Source organism: Caretta caretta, chromosome 6 (assembly GCF_965140235.1).
Source record: "Caretta caretta isolate rCarCar2 chromosome 6, rCarCar1.hap1, whole genome shotgun sequence".
NCBI classification, from domain to species: Eukaryota; Metazoa; Chordata; order Testudines; family Cheloniidae; genus Caretta; species Caretta caretta.
This window is the reverse complement of record NC_134211.1, coordinates 13228018-13235518: the sequence shown is the minus strand read 5'-3', so window position 1 is coordinate 13235518 and position 7501 is coordinate 13228018.

Genomic DNA, 7501 nt, shown 5'->3' with positions numbered 1-7501 from the left:
TAGCGTGGGGGGGGGGGGCTCACCCAGCTGGGAGATTGAACCTGGATACAAGGCTACTGTCTCAGGGATGCTGCTTGCAGGGGTGGCCAACTGCTGCAGCCCAACTGGGATATGGGGCAAACTCATGAAACAAAGAACTGCTCTTTTCTAGCTAAGGTACTTATGCCCCCCTCCATAGTGTCTGAGTGCCTTCCAGTCCGTAATTGGCTGAGCAGGCTATATGCAGTATTGTGGCAGGCACGTTCGCCCCAGGATAAGAGAGACACAAAGTGTGTGAGGTAATCACTTTTATGAGGCCAGCTTCTGTTGGTGAAAGAGACAGGCTTTCGAGCGTATACAGGGAAGACCTGAAGCAGAGTTCTGTGGAGCTTGAAAGGTCATCTCTTTCTCCAACAGAAGTTGGTCCAATAAAAGATAATTACCCCATTCACTCTGTCACTCAGCTTGATGGCATCTCCAGTGTCTGTCTGTCTTGGAATCACACACCCCATCCATTCCAAACTCCCAGGGAATTTCTAGGCAGTGATGGGCAGAAAACTATTAAAATGCGGGGGTGGGGATCTGAAATGGGGGATCCACAGAGCCCCGGCATCTGATTAGCACAGCCACAGCATCAAGCACCTCTCCACTTGTCTGTAGCTCATACAGCTGGTTGACCGCGCCTTTAATACCAGCACACATAACAACACCCCCATCTCAGCTCAGCATAGCCTCCCACTAGAGTTTAACATGTTGACACCCTGGATGACTGAGTGCCCAATAATAATGGTGGGGAGGGCCAGAGGGAATGGGTGGGATGCAGGTAGCCCCTGGCATGGGACGTGGCGAGAGGAAATGAGGGATTCTGGCATGGGTGGAAGAGGGGAATTGGGATACACAGAACCCCTGGCTGGGGAGGAAAGAATTGAGGTACCCTGGTATGGTGCCCACAGATCCCCTAGCATGGGAGGGGCCCACACAGTAGCAGCTGCAAAGGGGTTAATGGGCATAAGCTCTGTGAGGAAGTTGCTGACTAGCAACAGCTGAGCTCACAGGCTGCTCCTGGAAGGAGAAGCCTCCTAGGGAGAGAGCAGCTGAGCTCCCAGGGCAGCAAGACCCTGGCCAGAACAGCATCTGAGCAAGGGCCCTCCCAGGGAGCTGGAACGGGCCCAGCCTGCAAGGGGCTGCGCGGCCAGGCGACCTGAACAGACTTGACATCAGCCTGAAGGTAGGAAGTGGCCGTGGGAAGTAGCAGTGAGTGGGATGGATGGAGCTGCTTACTCTAGGGTTCCTGGGCTGGAAGGAAGTGGGAGGCCTGGGTTCCCCCTGCCACTCCTGCAGGAAGGGGAGGGCACAGCTCTGCCACAAGGGAGCTCGAGGACTCTTGAGCCCTGGGTGGGGATGATGGCTCAGGCCCATTATTTTCTTGAGGAAGGGGCTGGGATAACTAGGATAGGGGGTCTCAACTGGAGGTGGGGGGAGTCACACCTGCCCTGCCCCCCCATATTGCTATATGGGAGGGGATGGATGGTCTAGTGGTTAAAACACTAGCCTGGGACTTGGTTCAATTCCCTGCTGTGCTGCAGACTCCCTGTGTGACCTGGGCAAGCTCTGTGCCTCAGTTTCCCAATCTGTGCAACAGGGATCACAGCACTGCCCTGCCTCCCGGGGAGGGAGCGTGATGGTTCATACGTCACAGATTGGGCGGTACTCCATTACTACGGTGATGGGGGTCTGATAAGGATGGTGTCACACACAGACAGGAGGCTTCTACCCCAGGAGCCTGGAGAGCAGCGGATGCTCTGCTCAGACCGGCCGAGCCAGGTGACTGCAGCATCGGCAATGGAGGATGCTGCGCGCTGGAGATTAGCTCGTTGGTGGAGTTAGAACCGGGGGGAAAGACACCATCTCTGAACTATGCAAGGTCCCCGCAATGGCAGCCCAGTGGGGAAAGGGCAGTACTAGAAGCAGCAAAGGGTATGCACCCCATAGGGCAAAGGGGAGCACATGGGACTGACACGAGCTCTGAGGTGTCAGAGCAGAAATACGGTGAGTCCGGGGGAACTGATGCCATCCACTCCATCCCCCACCCCAATCCCATTCCCCTTCTGGGGAAATGCTGGCGCACACCAAGGGAGCGAATCCAGATCAGTGCAGGGGTTGCAATGGGAGAATCCACTCTCAGGAGCCCTTCTCCCCCGGCCCCACCCCTGGCTGGGGCTCTCAGACCCCTGCCCCTCCAGCGGCTTTGCCACGGGCAGGGAAAGGAAGGAGACTACAAGCATGGAGATCTTCCCTGGGGCTGGGACCCAGCGGGGTGTGTGACAGCCGACACACTGGGCACTGCAGTGGGGTCCGCCGGAGCTAAAGGCACAGAGCCACTACAGCTGGAGCTCGAGATCTGGAACAGACTCCTAACCTCTCTGGATGAGCACCTGTCTCACCCTGCCCTCTGCTGGCTGGGATCACAACTGCTCTTCTACACGCTGGTGGGATTCTCCTTTAGCTCAGCAGCCTGGGCAGAAGGCTCTGCTCCAGCCCCGCTGACAGGCAGGGACACCTGGAAAGGGACACTAGGGGGCCACAGCCAGGTGACACTCTGTAGTGCAACAGCCAGCGGGAGGGCAGCATGGCAACCATGGGCCTCAGGACTGGCCCATGGGACGTAACCCATGAGGAGCAGCTTTGAGGGACCCAAGAGCTGATTCTCTCTAGGGGGCTGGGAGCTAGGGGTCTTGCCCCAGGCCTTGAGCCTGGTCTGTCTCCAGCACTGAGATCCCCATGGTCCACAAAAAGAGTTAGATCCCAGGGGGAAGTGCTGGAGCAATGGGGGGCAGTTGAGATGGAAGGCTGGCCCAGTGGTTACGACACTGGCTTTGAGGGGCCTGGATTCAAGTTCCAGCTTTCCCATGTGCTCCCTGGGTAACCTTGGGCAAATCATGTAGCCTCTGGGCCTCAATTGCCCCATCTGTACAATGGGGATCACAGCACTGCTCTGCCTCATGGGGAGCTGCGAGGGTCAATACGCTAAGGGGTGCACAGGTGGTAGCTTGTGTCAACTGAGTGCACTGCACCCTATGGGCTCCATGCATCCCTCCATCTCCCCACAGCTCCCTGCTGCCACCTGCCATCCCCCTCTATTGCAGGGACTCTCTGCAAACCCCCAGTCCCTGTGTGCCCCCATTCTCTCATGCTAGGGACTCCCTGTGCCCCCCACTGGCCCCTTCCCCTATATCAGGGCCACCCATCTCCTCCCCACCTCCCCATGCCAGGGTCTGTGTGCACCCATCCATTCCCATTTTCTTCAATATCAGGTTCCTCCAATCTCCACCCCACCAGGGATCCCAGGTACCCCTATAGAGGGGTTGCTCACCAGCCAGCGAGAGTGGCTGGAGCAGCCTCTTCAGCTCCAGCACCCCCTGGCAACAGTCACTGTTAGGCTGGGGAGTGGCACCTTCCCACGCCTCAGCCCTCTGGCCAGGTCCCATCCAGCCCCACTCCTTCAGGTGAATCAGTCCCTGAAGAGTGGACAAGTCTCTACCAGGAGTCTAGCTCAGTTGGACTCGCTGGTCAGTGCTTGTGGCATAAAGCAGGAGGGCTGAAGCCCAGACACGCAATCACGGAGTCAGTGAGGCTACAGGGCCTACCCTGGAGGAAGAGTGAGACCCCTTGAGGGTCTAACAAACTGAAGGGGTTCCTCCAAGAAACTGTTTAAAAGGTGCAATGTAGCACCAATCCTGTGGCAGTTGGTGTGAGCAGTGGGATACTGAATGTATCAGTAGTATTTTGCAATACTGACTTGCTGAAGTAAAAAACAAGGTTAGTCAAAGGAAAAAGCAAGAAAATGGCATATAACTATCTCCCTAAGAAGGACATCATAAACCTGTGCTGGGAGAGAGGGTTAAGCATTGGAAAGCTCAACAAGAAGCAACTGAGTGCATGGCTGGAGAAGGATGATTGGACCAAGAACCAGATTCCAGAGCCAGTTGAAGTTCTAAGGGGGTCCAAGATCAAGAAAGGCCACAGCAGCAGCAGGGCGGCTTCAAGACCTGATTCTCCTTTCAGCAGGGAACCTTCATGACCTGGTTCCCCATTAATAGACTTGAAGTGGTGAGAATTGGAGCTGGGAGCTAAGGATCTTCAAGTAGAGCGGCAGAGACTGGAGGACTGTGCAAGGGAGGGAGCTGACCAGAAGAAGCAGCAAAAACATGAAAAAGAACACAGAAGCATGAACTGGAGATGGAGAAATGGAAGTGGGGAAAGACCTCGGGATGCCAATCCTCAGGAAGTCTAGATACTAAACAGTTGCCCCAGTTTAAGGGGATGATATAGATGCCAAAATCACTGCCTTTGAGAAGCCTTGTGATTTGAACCAGGATGACCCTGCTTACCAGCTCCAATGTCTTACCCACTAACTCAGTACCAGGGTACAATGCAGACATGTGAGTAGCTTTGTCACCCCTGCCCTCTAACCTGGGGTGCCCTTTACACAACTTTGCTACTGTAGACTCCAGTCTGGACAACTCACAAACAACAAGTCACTCCCAGCTGTGTCTGTGTGTGGGCTGCAGCCAGCCAGCCACACATGGATGATGCTCTGGCTTTCACCAGCCTTGACTATATTTCAGGGTGACACTAGCATACCCCCAGTCCTAGATTTTCCCCAGAAACGTACATCCTGTGCTGCCCAGCCCTTTCCTGGCCAACACATGTTCACTTAAAGTCCATCATTTTATTCATAGAAATGATATGCACCCACCTGCTGTCCTAAATGGAGGTTCCCAAACACTTCTGTTTAGACACACTGGATTAGATAAAGCAAGTTTATTAGCTACAGAGGGAGAGAGCTTTGAAGTGAATACATAATGAAGCATAAAAGTCAGAAAGGGTTACAAGAAAAGTAAAGATAAAACACAACTAAAGCCTCCCTGAACGAACGACGTTAAATTCACAGCAAAATTTCTCTCACCACATGCTCTCAACAGTTTTACGGGCCAAACTTCCTAGGCCAAACCCTCTCTCCCCGCACAGGTTTATGATGTCCTTCTTAGGGAGATAGTTATATGCCATTTTCTTGCTTCTTCCTTTGACTAACCTTGTTTTTTACTTCAGCAAGTCAGTATTGCAAAATACTACTGATGCATTCAGTATCCCACTGCTAACACCAACTGCCACAGGTTTGGTGCTACATTGCACCTTTTAAACAGTTTCTTGGAGGAACCCCTTCAGTGTGTTAGACCCTCAAGGGGTCTCACTCTTCCTCCAGGGTAGGCCCTGTAGCCTCACTGACTCCGTGATTGCGTGTCTGGGCTTCTGTGTAACAGCTGCTTCCTTTGTTCCTTCTGGTGCAGCAAATCGATGGACAGAGTGAAAGGAAGGAGGAGTCCCTTGGGGTGTCTGCCCCCTTTTTTATAGTCCTGTCCCCACTTTGAGATGCATTTCCAGCTGGGAACAGGCGACAGGCAGCCTGTGTGGAGTGGAACCCCAGGCTGGTTCTTTGCTAAGATGTAGGGTTTTTGGTTTGGGGTTTTTTTGCCCCTGCCCCCTTTCCTGCCAAAGAATGGCCACTTAGCAGGTAATGGCCCTGCTTGTTGACACCAGGCTGAGGCATCAGTTTGTCCTTCCTCTCTGAGGAACTGGTTTGGCCACTCCCCAGAAGACTCTGGAAAACCTACTTCTAGTCATGATCTCTGCTTATGTTTAGAACTTCCCATAGAACGTGGCTATGTATATTTTGCCATGATGTTATTGATCAGCAAATTATGAGTTTTTTCACGGATACCTCTCACGGCATGCCTTTTACAATAGGGTGTGGACTCAGGGGTACAGTCTGTCTCACTCGGTTCCAAAGCAATACAGGTATACAGCCAAACGGATGGAATTGATAGTGGGGGCCATGAACAATTTGAAAAGACTCCACTGCTTAAATCTGAAATGACACCTGAGGCTTACAGGAAAAGGTTTGGAGTGTATGCAAAAGATCAAGGTTGTGACACATATGGAAGCCACCACCCTGATGGAAGAATGATGATGGGGCAAAGATGCAGGTGTCACTACACCGGAGGATCTGGGGAACAACTTTGTAAGATATGTCCCTACAAGCTTAAAACATGGTTAGCGGACAGAAAGCCTAAGGCTGTAGTGGGAGCAGAAGGTTAATGGGAAGACATTCATGGGCTGGAGGGACTGTGGGACAGAGAGAATCCTTGCTGGTGAAACCCCATCAAATCCTGAAAGGCAGGACAACCTGAAGGAAGGTTCCAAATGGGAAGCCATTGGCCCTACCTATGGCTGAGATCCCTTGGCAGACACAGGAAGGATCAGGGTGGCTGGTCTCCAGGACATCAGCTTTGACTTCCTTTTTGGGAATGAATGTGTCACTTTAAGATAAAATTCAGCCCCTCCTCCTGGACTAGCCCAGAGTCTGAACCAAGCAGACCGGAGGTGTTAGTGACAGTGCATATAGGGAGAAGGAGGAAAGGTTAAGGTCGGGAGACCCGTAAGCAGACGGCTGTATCCAAGTGGGGCAGAGGAATGGACCCAGCCATCTCCACACAGCAGATGTGAGTCACATGGGCTCAGGCACAACTTCCCTGAGGCCTGCTGCTGTGACCAAGGGAGCCAGCCTGGGGAAGCAGAGGCCAAGCTAGGTCTGGTGGTGGCTGAGGCCCTAGCTAAGTGTGGGAGGACGTGAGCAGGGCAGGACAACTGCCAGACACATTTGCCCTGCTCAGCAGGAAGAAGCCCCAGGGAAGGGTAAAGCAGCTGGACAGCAACTACTGGACTTGGACACAACTTGTCAGGGCATGGCCATGGACCTGATGGGTGCGCCTACCCAAGACAGTCTGAATCACAGCCCATCGGGGCTGGGGACCATAAGACAGGACTCTGTCCTGAGGGTGAGGGCAACAGGTTGACCCCACCAGACGCTCACGGGGTCACTTCCTAGCCAACCTAGGGGTCAGGACACCCCGGTCTGCAGCCAGGATGGCTGACCCATGGAGGAATGTGGGTTCCCTGCCCTCATCTTTCCCTGGAAAAAGACAGGGAGGAGGTAGTGGCAGGACTCAGTTTCAAACCCAAAGGGTCTGGGGTGGCCAAAGGGCTGGGGACCGCATGGAAATTTCCCATGTGCACCCTGCTCGTGTCATCGAACAGAACAGACCAAAGGGAGGGTGTGAAACAGCTCTGCCCTGTGCTGTGAAACCTGTACGCTTGGTTAGAAACTGTGCTGTACGCATCTCGCAAGTGCCAGGTAGAACTGCTACCATGGAAATGGGCATTATGCTAGGGCGTCTCCTAATAACCATGGTGGGCTCGAACCTCCCAGGTCAAAGGGTAAAGCCGTCTTGCTCAGTTCGGCCCCCAAGGGAGGAGAGCTGTGCTGAAGTGGAAATCTTCTGTAATATTTTTATGAATCTTGTGTGCCTCAGTTTCCCTCTGTACTGTGTTGCTAGCCAGTTTGGGAGTGGAGAGTTAAATCAGTTCTTGGGGGGGCTGTGTGGGGCAGGAGGGGAGTGTG